The sequence below is a fragment of the Oryctolagus cuniculus genome, chromosome 12, assembly GCF_964237555.1.
Source record: "Oryctolagus cuniculus chromosome 12, mOryCun1.1, whole genome shotgun sequence".
Lineage (NCBI taxonomy): Eukaryota > Metazoa > Chordata > Mammalia > Lagomorpha > Leporidae > Oryctolagus > Oryctolagus cuniculus.
The window spans coordinates 20,673,348-20,687,185 of record NC_091443.1 but is presented as its reverse complement, the minus strand read 5'-3'; the positions used below and the strand labels follow the sequence as shown (position 1 = coordinate 20,687,185).

At 47.5% G+C, this 13,838-nt stretch overlaps 1 long non-coding RNA gene across 1 annotated transcript; it reads left to right on the top strand.

Annotated features, from left to right (window-relative positions):
• Positions 1–7,283: 7,283 nt before the first annotated feature.
• Positions 7,284–12,879, top strand: LOC138844535 (uncharacterized). Its single transcript, XR_011380446.1, has 2 exons — positions 7,284–8,546; positions 11,149–12,879. It is a non-coding gene; the product is annotated as an uncharacterized lncRNA (long non-coding RNA).
• Positions 12,880–13,838: the final 959 nt, after the last annotated feature.

Genomic DNA, 13,838 nt, shown 5'->3' with positions numbered 1-13,838 from the left:
GGCTCCGCACATATCTGGAGGTGGCTTGAGAGCTCCGGGGCTCTTCCAAGGGCCACCCCAGCACTGATCGGTGGGAGGCTGAAGGCTGGCAGGGCCCCCTCTGAGGCTGCCCGGGGTTATACTTCCTGCTCTGTTGGAGTACCGGAGCCTGCCCATCTGTGTTCTTCTCCTGCTTCCTGCCTGGAAGGCCCACAGTGAGGTGAGGGGCGGGGCTAAAGCCATCTGCTCTGAGCCCCTACAGAGAGCTTTACAGGTCTGGGCTCAGCAGCCCGGGGAAGGCAGAGGTCCTGATGGCAGCAGAGGTCAGGACCTGGTGGCCAGAGTGTGCCTTCAGAGAACGGATCCCAGCCCAGAATGTCACAGTGGCAAAGTCATGGGTGGGACGCGGACCAGTAAGGGGACAGGAAGTGCAGGTGTAGGGTCTGAGACAAGGGGGAGTAGGTTTCACACTCATACAGGAAGAGACTAGATATGTCCTTCTATATTCCTTGAGCCCAGCCCAGCACTGAACAAAATTGTTAACAAATTTGAATTAATTCCATATTCTTTTTTTTTTTTTTTTTTTTGGACAGGCAGAGTGGACAGTGAGAGAGACAGAGAGAAAGGTCTTCCTTTGCCGTTGGTTCACCCTCCAATGGCCGCCGCAGCCAGCGCGCTGCGGCTGGCGCACTGCGCTGATCCGATGGCAGCAGCCAGGTGCTTCTCCTGGTCTCCCATGGGGTGCAGGGCCCAAGCACTTGGGCCATCCTCCACTGCACTCCCGGGCCACAGCAGAGAGCTGGCCTGGAAGAGGGGCAACCGGGACAGAATCCGGTGCCCCAACCGGGACTAGAACCCAGTGTACCGGCGCCACAAGGCGGAGGATTAGCCTAGTGAGCCGCGGCGCCGGCCCATAGAGATTCTTAAAAATCTACCATCTTCATATCTTGTGCGCAAAATCCAGTAGAGGCTGACAGCACTGCCAGCCAAGATGGGAAGGCTGGGGAAGAGGCAGTCATGGCGTCCTTGTCCCTGTAGAGATGAGGACACTGAGCTCAAGGGACACTGTCTGCCCAAGTGCACATGACCATGCACAGTGTGTGTGAGTCAGGACAGGTGGGTTTATGAAGCCTGGGTATACTCTCCTAACCACCTCTTGGGCAGCGCTCATGGCCCCATCACCTTCGAGCTCCTGGCTCAGGACTGAGGGTGGAAAGCAATAAATGCATTTTGGAGAACGAAGCTTAATGCCGAAGGAATGATGGCTGGAGTCAGGTCTTTGTTCCCGAGTGTGTGTGGGATGAGCACGTGGCTCTGATGTTTTCACATGTGCCATGGATGGAGACTCCATTTCTGAGGTCGCATCCCTAAAAGGCAGGGGTCACACTGTTTTTTGGTGTTCTGTATACAGCAGGTGCTGCAATAAAAGCCGTCAACAGATCAGGTGTCCATAAGGCAACACCACACGAGTCCAAGACAGCGGAGGTTTTGAGTGGAGGCTGGTCACTCATCAGAGGATCCTCTTCCTTTTCCTGGCTGTCTTTACTGCCATACAGAAGGGAGATCCAAGGCCACTTCTAACTCTTTCCGTGGTTTACTGTAGTCGTCCTGCTCGAAAGCTTTTTAAAAATCTGCCTGTGCAAACATACATTTTCAACAAATAAAAGTTTATTTGCTATAAATAGAAAAATGCCACCAGAGAACTAATTTGGCAGCTTTGTTGATTACCCATTGTAATGAGCCTTATTACATAATTAAAATAATTTTTTTCTTAACTGGATTTCTCTACTAATTAACACTTTACACATTCTGCAGTGGACACTTCAGGTTGAATCAGAGACATAATTATGTCATTTCTATGCAAAGAGTGGCTTATGAATTATTGATTAATATTAAATCTGTTGATTAAAGGCTAATTCATATGTAAGCATATTATAGCTCACCACGGATTGCCTGCTAGAAGTTCCCCTTTGTCAGCTCTGTGGTCCTCGGTCACTTGCTCATACCTGGGACTAAAAACAGACAAGAGGCAGCCACACAGAGACAAGGAACAAAAGTAACCCAGGTGGAACTCTGAACCATTCAGATAATTACTCTCCTCTCATTCCAGTGGCTTTTAAAGCTGTAAGGCACATGGGCAGTCAAAGCAGGCTGGGCTCAATTGCTTTATGGTTTCTCAGACTCCAATATGAAGATTCTTGGTTTTTTTTTTTTTTTGGACAGGCAGAGTGGACAGTGAGAGAGAGAGAGACAGAGAGAAAGGTCTTCCTTTTCCGTTGGTTCACCCCCCAATGGCTGCTGCGGCCAGCGTACTGCACTGATCCAAAGGCAGGAGCCAGGTGCTTCCTCCTGGTCTCCCATGCGGGTGCAGGGCCCAAAGACTTGGGCCATCCTCCACTGCACTCCCGGGCCACAGCAGAGAGCTGGACTGGAAGAGGAGCAACTGGGACAGAATCCGGCGCCCCAAATGGGACTAGAACCCGGGGTGCTGGTACCGCAGGCGGAGGATTAGCCTAGTGAGCCGCGGTGCCGGCCTAAAGATTCTTGTTTTTAAAGAATAGTTGTTGTTTTTTCTTGAGAAAATGTTTTGTTTTAGAATTATGTGCTAATAACACATCCAGAGCCTCTCCAGCCTGGCGTGTGCTGAGGGCTGGGCGTCCTCTCCCAGGGAAGTCCCTGAGCCCAGGCAGCCTGGGGTTTGGGCGGGGATAGGCTCTTGGGTGCTACTGCAGGGAAGCTGACTGCCCTTTCTGGGTGCACCCGGCTCCCCGAGCCCTGGTGTCGCTGCCCTGGCCCTGGCCGCGCGGTGCAGGTGGGTGTGCTCGCCTCACGGCAGGGACGTAGCCATCCTTCTCCCAGACACTTGGCTGGAAAACGCAGGAGGTGCCCCTCCTTGATCGTGCTTAGTCTTAGCCCACGAAACTGACTGGCTTTTCTCTCCTGCTTCCCATCACCCCTGCAGGCTGTCCGCCTGGGAGTTAATACCCTTGTTTTAGGGCACTTGCTAATATTTATGGATTGTTCCTTATTTCTGCTTTCTAACACTCACTTTAAGGAACAAGATTTTATCAGTTATTCCTGTGGAAGAGGTTTTTTAAAAATCTTCAACATAAACTCTATAAATCCGTGTCTGACTGTTTTATTCATTGACCATGGATTAGTTTTGATGTGTGCCTCGGCCTGGCCTGGCAGCTCTTTTGCTAACCTGAGTTCCTGTCCTACAGCCATGTGCCATGTTGCTGTGGGTATGTTTTGCTTTGCTCTCCTTGGTGGGAAGAGTCAGTTTCTGTTGCTCAAAGAATCCACGCTGGGAATGAGCATGTGGACTGTGTTAGTTTCTGTGTCACTATTTAACAAGTGCATGTGTATGTGTGTGTGTGTGTCTCTCTCTCTCTCTCTCTCACACACACACACACACACACACACTTACTGTTGGCCCCACTGGCATGAAATTACACTTCATATTTGTAGGCATTTAGTAAAGCTCACCTATCATTCATTAGATTTTCATAATTACCATGTGAGAGTAGAAAGCATTATTATTCTGATTTTATCCAAATACAAGAACGTTACAGAAAGGGTAAATGACTCACCCGTTGTCCTTCAGCAAGTGATTCTCTTTGAAAGTTGTTTTAGAGGCAGAGTGAGCTAGTGAGTGAGCGAGAGAGCGAGCCTATCTTCTCACTCATTCCCTGAATACCCACAGTGGCTCAGGGGCCAAAGCCTCGAGCTGAGCCCTCAGGCAGGTCTCCCACGTGGATGGCAGGAACCCAGCTACACTGGAGCCCTCACTGATGCCTCACAGGCAGTGCCTGCCGCAGACTCGGAGTCAGGGGCCCGAGCCAGGGGTCCAGCCAGGCCCTCCACTGGGGGACACTGGCGTCTTAACAGGCGCCTTCACCACTGTGCCAAGTCTGTCGGAGCCAGTTATTGTGGAGGCAGTCGCTCTCCTCTGTTTACCTGTTCTGAGCAGCCAGCAGTCTTTGCCACCAAAGTTCTTCAAAAAGTTCGGGAACAATATGTATTATGAAAAGCTATGCATAGATTCTAAAAATTCTTTTGTAACAAAGTTATCTTGCAATTCCATTTTTCCGTGGACTTTATGAAACACCCTTGCAATCCCATGCTACCTCTAGTCTCAACCCCTCCCTCCCTTTATGCCCATCTGGCAAAATGGAAACACGTAGGAAAGTTTGGTTATTTGACTTACGTCCCGACCTTCTAAGACTTTTCCGATCTTTAATCCATTCTTTGGGATAAAGACATTTTATGACTGGTGTAAGTGCCAACACCCAGAGAACTGGTACGAGTCACATCATCCAAGTCACTTGCCCAGAGTGGGTGCATGGCATGGCTTCTTCCCCAAGAGCTTGGGTTCCTGGAAGTGATGACAGCATAGTCGACCTGGGTCCTACAAGTTGGAGGACTTGACATGACTCCTCACGGTGTAGACAAAGCTTCTAACTGGTCTGCAGGGTCAAGGAGGTCTAGCCTGGCACTCATGGGTAGCAGAGGTAGTCACTTGTTCCTACAGGACATTGCTGCCCGGGAGGCTCTGCTGGAGACCTGGTGACAGAAGTGGGAGAGCCACGCATCCCTTTGTGTTGGCTATGATTGTGTACTAGGATTCTTCTTTGTCCCCTCCCTTAACCTTTTAGGCAAAATGTATCCGCGGCTCCTGGCTCAGAGGGCCAATGCCTACTCGTTAAAATTGGAATCCCAGCTTTGGGTATGAGCTAATCGGGCTTCATGCTTGGCTATCAGCCCTGGCTGGATTGCTGCTTCTGATCACGTTGCTACAGGAATAGGACTCTTCATTCACAAGCTCTCTGACCCACTGTCGACCAGACACTCTGCTGACTTTTGCACCTGGGCAGCCTGGCTGGGCACCGCCCCTTCCCCATGGAGCATGGAGGTTTACTTGTTCTGAGCAGCCAGCAATCTTTGCCGCCAGAACACATGCATGCACATGAGTGCATACAAACACACAACACACAACACACACACACACACACACACACTTCAGATCACGTGTCTGAGACATGAACTCAGGAAGAAACAACACCAATGCTATGGAGCAGCCAGCAGCAAAGGAGCTCATTTCCCGAACTCTTTATGAGTGTCTTTCTCTTTGCTTATGGTGGAAAGGAGTAGTTAGTGGAGGGGATTTGAGGTTTGGGCATATGCATCGGTTCAGCCATCCATCAATGTTTCCATCCATTCATTCATTCCACTAATTCCTTGCGGATGTCAACCATTGAGCCAGAATGGGAATGAGCCTGGCAGGAGTGCAGGGCCCGTATCAGGGGATGACCTGGAGGCGAGCTTGCAGGTCTGATGGAGGAGGGAGAAGAGGTGAAGGGTCAGGACCCACTGTCGAAATCAGAGTTTCCATGACAGACAAGAGGAAAGTTTCATGTGATTGTGTAGAATACTAGGAGAGAGAGAGAGAGAGAGAGACAGAGAGACAGAGAGAGAGAGAGAGAGAGAGAGAGAAAGAGATCAGGGAAATCTGGTTGAGATGGAAGGTGACTGCCAAAAAAATGAGAGATAGGTACTGAGTCCTAGATTAGAAGAAATAAAAAGAAGATATCAGTTGCAAAGAAAATGACATATCTGATATGGAGCATGAATTTCTTTTTTTTTTTTTTTTTTTTTTTGACAGGCAGAGTGGACAGTGAGAGAGAGAGACAGAGAGAGAAAGGTCTTCCTTTGCCGTTGGTTCACCCTCCAATGGCCGCCGCTGCAGCCGGCGCACCGCGCTGATCCTGGCAGGAGCCAGGAGCCAGGTGCTTTTCCTGGTCTCCCATGGGGTGCAGGGCCCAAGCACCTGGGCCATCCTCCACTGCACTCCCTGGCCATAGCAGAGAGCTGGCCTGGAAGAGGGGCAACCGGGACAGAATCCGGCGCCCCAACCGGGACTAGAACCCGGTGTGCTGGCGCCGCAAGGTGGAGGATTAGCCTATTGAGCCACGGCGCCGGCTCGGAGCATGAATTTCTAACAGGTGCCATGCAGGTTTGGAGATCTTGGGTGGGGAGGGTGGTGAAGCCACGCTCCTTTTTCCATGGATAACGGGAGACGTAAAGCTGAAGAGAGGGTAAGACATTCAGGCTGGGAATTAGAGGCATGGGAGATATTTGCCTATGAGCTGTACCGACATTTGTAGTGAGTGGTGCACCGAGAATGGGTCTACAGGCAGGGAAGGATGTCTTAGAATGGAGCCAGGTGTGATACAAACATAAGGAATATATTAAAATTTTATTTATTTTCATTTATTTGAAAAGCAGATATCTACACAGAGAGAGAGAGCGAGTGAGCAGAGCAAGGAGAGGGAGAGGGACAGGGTGAGGGGAAAGAGGGATAAAGATTGACAGAGACAGACAGAAATCTTCCCTCCTCTGATTCACTCCCCAAATGTCCACAACAGCCAGGACTGGGCCAGGTGGAAGCCAGAAGCCTGGAACTCAGTCTGGGTCTCCCATGTGGGTGCAGGCATCCGATTACTGAAGCCATCACCTGCTGTCCTGCTCAGTACCTAAGTGATGCTTTTATTTCTGTTGAGTTATTACTAAGCTAGCTTTGCCCAGGGAACCCTGACCCTGGGAGATGAGCTCGACACAGAAACAGTGAAACATTCCCAGCAGGGGAACAGACCTGATTTCTTCATCAGGCATCCCCAGTTCTCTAAATTCTGCGAGAAAGCTTCAGGAGAGATAAGGCACAGACAGGGAAGTGAAGTCATTGGCTTTCAGTGGCACAAGTTAATGGCTATGCAGGTACTCTAACTTGAGAGCAGACCCATTAGAACAGTAGCCCTGGAGTCTGGGAATCGATAGGGTACGGTTTCATGAAAGCAGAAGCATGATGCTTCAAGACAGAACATGTCACTGTACTTCCTGGCACCGTTGTGGGTATTTTAATATCGAAATTGTATCCCTGTTGTTCAGAGCCCTGTGTTGTTTCACAGTTCTAAAAGCTGGCCCCCAGGAATCTTTGGGTGAGTCTGGCCTTGGCTCCTCTCTGGTCAGGCTCCCATTCATTTCATCTCTGAAACCGAACGATCTAACCTATTACAATTATAAGATATTCTGGATAGCTCAGTGCTTAATCAGCTTAGTCCGAGAGAATCCAATCAAAGCCCTAGGTGTGGGAGCCTCGTGGCTCGCTCGGACGCCATCTCACCCTGGGAGACAATTGTGTGATTTGGTTGCTTATTACCTAGAAGGCTGAAAGGTTGGGAGGGGATTGCATGGACTTTAAAGGACTGGCCAGGAACCCAGCAGGCTGGAGACAGCTTCACAGCTTCCCCAGTGATGCAAAGAGCAGGCGGGTGGGCAGAAGACAGAGCTGGGACGCGATTCCCACGCCCACGCTTGTTAGTGATGTGGCACTGGGGGGCACAGAACCACAGTTCCAGTCTCGGCGGAACTGAATTGCACTGGGATAATAGAATGAACACTGAGGATTCGTGGAAATCAAGCGCAGGACCTTTGTATTTAGATCCTAGTAGTGCAGTGACTGTGTACACATAATCCCACGTGCATGTGTATTCTGGAAGAATGTCTATGTCTTAAAATCATAATTGCTGATTGTAAGATTTTAGCAACCGCTTAGCAACCGTGTATTCTCTCCCCCATCCTGATTTTGCGGTTTTTGCCTTTATAAACCCTATGCTGTAGTTCCTCACTGCTCCTCTGTCCTTGTCAGAGGGCCCCAACATGTTGGATCAATAAATTTAACCCTTTGCTGGTTGCATGAGAGAAAAAGTCTCTTGGAGTCGTTCCTCGGGCGGTGGGCTTTTTTTTTTAGACCCTAACATTTGGAGGTCCCACCGAGACCTGACTGCTGCCTGTGGACGCCTCCAACGGATATCTCTCGGGGTGAGTAAGGCGCCTATTATTTTGATTGAACGTGTACACTTTAATTTGTTGTTTGGTAAGGTTTGTTATTTGTAATCGGCAGCGTGGTTGTCGGGCTCGAGAGAGAGCTCCACCCGACTGTGGCGGGCAGACGTGCTCCGGAGCCACAGACCACATCCCGGGGGACGCCCCGGGAGAAAGGGAGAACTGGGGACGCCCAGTGTTTCCTGTTTGGTGGGTTGCCTGCAGTAGGGAAATAGACTGCAGAGACTCACATTTTGTTTGTACTGCCGAAACTTTGGTATTTGATCGAGCTCGTTAGTCTTTTGTATTTGTTAAGCATTTTTGGGACGCCGTGATGGCTCTCGTTTGGTAGACATTTGTGTGGTCGTTGTATGCTGCTTCTCTACGCTGTTTGTCTGTTTGTGTACATTGTGTTGTCTGCTAACATGGGCCAGACTGTGTCTACACCTTTGTCTCTAACTTTGAATCATTGGTCAGAGGTAAGCCACTAGGCACATAACCTTTCTTTGTCAGTCAAAAAGGTAAAGTGGCAGTCTTTCTGTGTCTCTAAATGACCTGCTCTCAGAGTGGATTGGCCCCCGGAGGGCTCATTCCATTTACCACTCATTAGCCGAGTGAAAGAGGCCGTTCTCCAGCCTGGCCGTCATGGGCACCCAGACGGGGATTTTAAGAAGACATCGAAGGTCAGTATTCCTTCCCTCAAGCGGGACCGGATCTGTGGAAGTGACCGTTGAGTGTCCGGCACCCCACAGCTCTCCGAGAACGCGGAGTCCCCCCGGCCACGGCTTAGCTACGGCCGAAACTCCAGAGGGATTGTAAGGAACGGGAGGGAAATTAGGAAGGGCAGTTGGCTGAGAGCCTGGAGACCCCCTGAGCTCGCTTTGGCTTCCCGGCGGCCGGACTGCGACCCGAGGATCAGGTCTCTCTCTCAGAGGGACGCCTGGTCACGCTGCCTACTGCTACGCGAGCAGGGCTTAGCTTCGGTCGAGGCTAATATTGGCCCTTCAGGTAAACTCAGACAACTAGGTAGTGGGTAACCTTGAGCGATAGGAGATTTCAAACCCCACTCAGCCCCCAGACTGAGGAGCTTTATTGCTTTCTGCCTTCCTCCTTCTCCCAGGGGCTCCCTCCTCCACTCTTTTGCTCTCCTCATCTCCATTCCTGTACCACTGGCCAGGAGAAAGGGAGAGGGAAATTCCACAGGTCTCTCCACCCCGGGAAAAGCTGTTACCTGTTACCTGTTAACCCTTTCCAACCTGGCAGAAAGTTTTCCGTCTTTGCAGCTTATGGTAGCTCTGGTGCGTCTTAAAGTTTTTTTGTGAAGTATTACTGTTGCTAAGCTTTGATTGCCTGAGGACTAAATCTGGAAAAAAGCTAAAGTTAACTATCTGTTGTAATTGACTGAGTGTCTGCAGTAGTCCTAATTGATCTGGCTTTGGTTAAATTATAGGAGGTTCCCAACACTCTTAGTAAAACGGCACACTTACCCAACCCCACGGTTAGTCCTGCCAGGCCACGGTGTGTGCAGTCTTCCCTGTAAATGGGGGACCACAGCCTTTCTCTGCACTGTATTCTAGTTCATGTGGCCTGCCGCACCCAGGCAGGCATAGCCAAATATCTCTAGGCAGAGCCCCCACCCCAGGGCTGCTTTTTCTCTCCTCTCCTGGAGGAATTTCCAATTCAATACTACTGCTGGCCTTACCTAAGGGAGCCAGAACCTTAAGCCATTAACCCTTACCAACCTGATGGTTTTTTCTCTTTGCAGCTAATAAAAACCTAAACAATGGGTTATTCATCTGAGAGCATTCACCTGTCTCGAAGGTTTCGAAGGTTTCGCGTTTTTCTATTGCCATTAGAGTCTTAATTGGGAAAACTACAATGCAAAGTTGTTTACATTGTTTATCTGTTTTTAATGTCTGAGTGATTACCCAACTGATCAGAAATATACTAATTTTGGCTAAATGGTTTGACTCTCTGACAGCTTAAATTCTAAACCGAGTCTTCCAACTTTGGGCTTCCAGCCGGATCCCTGGAACTCTCAAAGAATGAGACTCTAAATTTGTTAAAGTAACAGCTGCTTGGGTCAATTCAAATTATATAAAATATATTAAAATGTTATAAATGGTGTCAGACCTATACTGTATTTATGTTTTTGCTTTCCAGCTAAAGTGGTCTTATAAAAATAAGAGTAAATTCTGTGTATACAAGCCTTTATGTTGTTAACTAAAGTAAGCCAATGCAGATTGGTTCAGAAAATTGAGGTAATGCAAACACCCTTCGATTTGCTCAGTGGCTTGCTTGCTCAGTTTTACATGTCTTTGATATGCTTTAAACTTGTTTCTCTTAATGAGGAAGATCTTTTCAAAGTTGTAAACATACACTAGTGTTTGCTGTCCAGGAGGTGTTATCCTCATGTTACTTAAAAACATAAAAATGTAATTTTAACTTCTATTTCAGATAATGGTGTGGTATTCATTAATAACTCAGTGTCTTAAGACATCTAGGCATCAGTGCTAAGTAAAACTTGGGAAAATATATTATATATACTTTTAACATCTCAAATTTGATAAAAAAAAAAAACTGTTTGAGTTTGTTAACATGTATTCTCATAGGTTTTCCATACATGACAATTCAAGGCTATGTAAAAGAAACTACGGGTATAAAGTTTCAAAAGGTGTAAACAAGTCATAAAAAGTTTTAAAATGTTTACCTAAAGTTAAAGTCTGATCTTCTGTTATAACAATGGGGTTTTAAAAAAAAAAAAAAAGATGTACTAATGTTAGTAAATATCTAAAAATGGTCTAAATCATAAATCTTGGAATCTGTTTCTGCAAAAACTGTAACGTCTATTTTAACAGTGTTTGCTTATTCGGTTACTCTGCCATTTCTAGAGTTAGGTCCTGTAAGCTCTTTTTTTGACTCTGTTAAATAATCCTAAATTATGTAAACTCTTATATACAAGGTTTTTTTTTTTATATCTGGTTTATTCGACAACAAGAGACATAAAATTCATGTTAATCCATTGTGTACTCTACTGTCTCTGTTAAGTTATGATTATGCAGAAGATGCTAAAAAACTGGGTTCCAGAAACCCAAGAAAGCGCTAGTGTCCACAGGCTACACGGTAAATACCCGGAAGCCAAAGAATGGCAGAGACCTCTGCCACAATTTCTCCTCTAAGTCAGGCTACAAAGTAAACACTGGTTAAACTGCCAGTTAAATCTAAAAGCCCAAAAAGTCAGGCTAGAGACCCAACTCGCTGCCTCACTTCTCTTTTCTCTTCCAGAAGGGAAGTTACTACTGTTCTGCAGGACTCTCCACTGTGATGTACGGTTTGATCCCCAGACCTTATGTAAGGGATGACTGACCTTTTCTGTAATAATGCCTGGCCACAGTATAGGGCCCCAAACAACAACAACAACAAAAAAAAAGGTTAAAGTATAAAATAATATGACAACTAGATCAATTTTTCAGTGTAAAAAGTTACACTGACGACCTCAAAAGTATGCAAGCAGGTCACCACAGTTGATCTTACCTATAGGGTCATAGTTCTCCTCATGGGCACGGTCTTAACTCGCAGGAAAATACTAAGTGTCAGAATTTGCCCATGACCATAGTTTTTCTAGCTCACCCTGATATTTAAAAAAAATCTCCAAAAATCAGGATTGGGTTAAGCACCCCCTTGACTGACATCATAGAGGCTGCCTCCTTGGTCTACTTTATTAGAGACCAAAAAAATGAGGAGCAAGCTAGCAGCAGAGGATAGGCAACAGACCAATCAATGGCTGCTTTACACGGTGATTGCCATCAAGGAGACCCAGCAAGGCCAGTGCACCCCAAATGGCACCTGTTGCTGATATAAGGAGACAGGGCATTGGACAAGCAGCTGTCGTGACAGCAAATGCCTTCTGTCAGCCCTGCCAAGAGCACGGCCACTGGACACGGAACTGCCCTGGGTGTCGAAGGACTCCTGGTTCAGAACCGCTGACCCTGTGGCCCCGAGCTAAAAAGCCTTTGGCTCTGCCCAGCCTCTGCCCAGCTTCCAGCTCCAGCCACTGCTATTGAGGGGATGGCCTAGGGTCAGTGACATGCAAGTTGCCTATTTCCATCAGCCTCCTATTCAGCTCTCCTCCTAGTCCAGCCATGTAATGCAAGTCAACAGGGTGCCTCCCTTAAAGGAGATTTGCATCTCTTTCAATTCTCTTCCAGCACCCCATGGATAGGTCTGGGCCTCACACACCCAGCCAGGCCTTCAAAGTCTATCCAATAACATTAAGCTTAGAAAGCCCTCCCTGCCAGTTCCTAAAAACAGGGCTTTCGGTAACAGCTAACTCAGATAGCCCTACACCAATTTGAACAGGTCCTCACTGAGGACTTAAAGGGCCTATCTCTTAAGGGGTGTGCACAATAATCCATAATATAAATGGTTAAATGTAAATAATTCATTAGTCTGTCCTTTTCCCAGCCTGAGACTCTAGTCTTGTACATTGACTTAACTTCCTAGCAAAACTGGCTACTAAATATCAAAAAAAAAAAAAAAAATTATCTCTGGGTCAATCAGACTAGACAGGCACAAACCCAGATTTGTACTTTTCCTGGAAAAAGCCAAACAGCTCCAGGACCAGGCCAAGCAGGGCTGGGATTTCTGGCCTGACATCTGGTCATGGAAATCCTGGCTATTTCCTCTCCTTGGCCCGCTAACTTCTGCAATCTTGATGCTTCTCTTTGCACCGTGTGTTTTTAATGCCCTTGTTCGTTTTGTCTCTAACAGACTAAAAGCTGTTGAACTCCAAATGGTCATCAGGCAAGACTTCCAGCCCATTCCACTGGACGACTTGAGCAGCCCTCTGGACCGAGCAACACAGTCTTTCCAAGGCCACTGTTGCACACCATAAGACAGGTAGCAAGAGGAAATACCCAAATCCCCCTCGACGCCCACATGCCAGCTTCGAAGAAGTTACAGAAAACGGAACTCCATCCATAATCCCAAAGAAAAATTTTGGGTATTACCTCTTGAGGGGAAAATATTAGGCAGAAAGTCAGTTATGAGCTTATGTGTGTGTGACATAAAGGCCTAATGTGTCCAGCATATGCATCTGCATCTCAGTCATCCTGACAATGTTTCACGGGCAGCCTGGCCTTTGCATCCTGCCCTGCCCCCTTCTACCTGATAACCTGCCAGGTGGAGATGCCCGCCCCTTCTGCCTGACAAATCTTCCACAATCTCCCAGATGCAGCCCAGTATCTGCATTTCAGTATTACAGAACAGGTGGGGGTTGAATCTCATTTTCATGGGGGTGGGTTATGCGTGGCCCTAAAGAAAAATGTTGTTTTTATGCTGACTGAACCGGGGTGGTTAGAAACTCCATGGCCAAACTCAAAAAAACGACTGGAAAAATGGCAACGGGAAAGGAAAACTCAGCAGGGATGGTTTGAGTCATGGTTCTGCCGGTCCCCATGGCTTACTACTCTACCGTCAGCCCTAACAGGACCCTTAATTATTCTACTCCTAATTGTAACCATAGGACCTTGTGTGTTAAATAGACTCATCACCTTCATGTGGGAACAAGTTAAAAATGTTTAACTCATGGTTGTAAGACAACAATATGTCACATTAAAAGAGACAAAAACGAATAATCTCTAAGATTAGAGATCCTCACAAAAAGGAGTGGGGAATGAAGAGTTAAAATTGTATATGTGCGGGTGTCAAAAGTTAAGCTTAAGCTTACAGGTTTAAACCTTCCTGGTACAGCTGTGAAAATAAGACAGAGTAAAGTAGCACCTTGACAGTAGGGACTCCATTTTGGAGCACTTGAGACTGCATTCTGGGAAAGCACCCCCCCCCCCCCCCCGTGAGACTCTGGTCTGAAACTATGATCTCAAATAGTCGGACAATAGCAGTGCACTACATCACCCTTGGCAATGCACAAAACCCCCCTAGCATGATTGCTCAAGCTTAAAAGTAGAAAGGTTGCA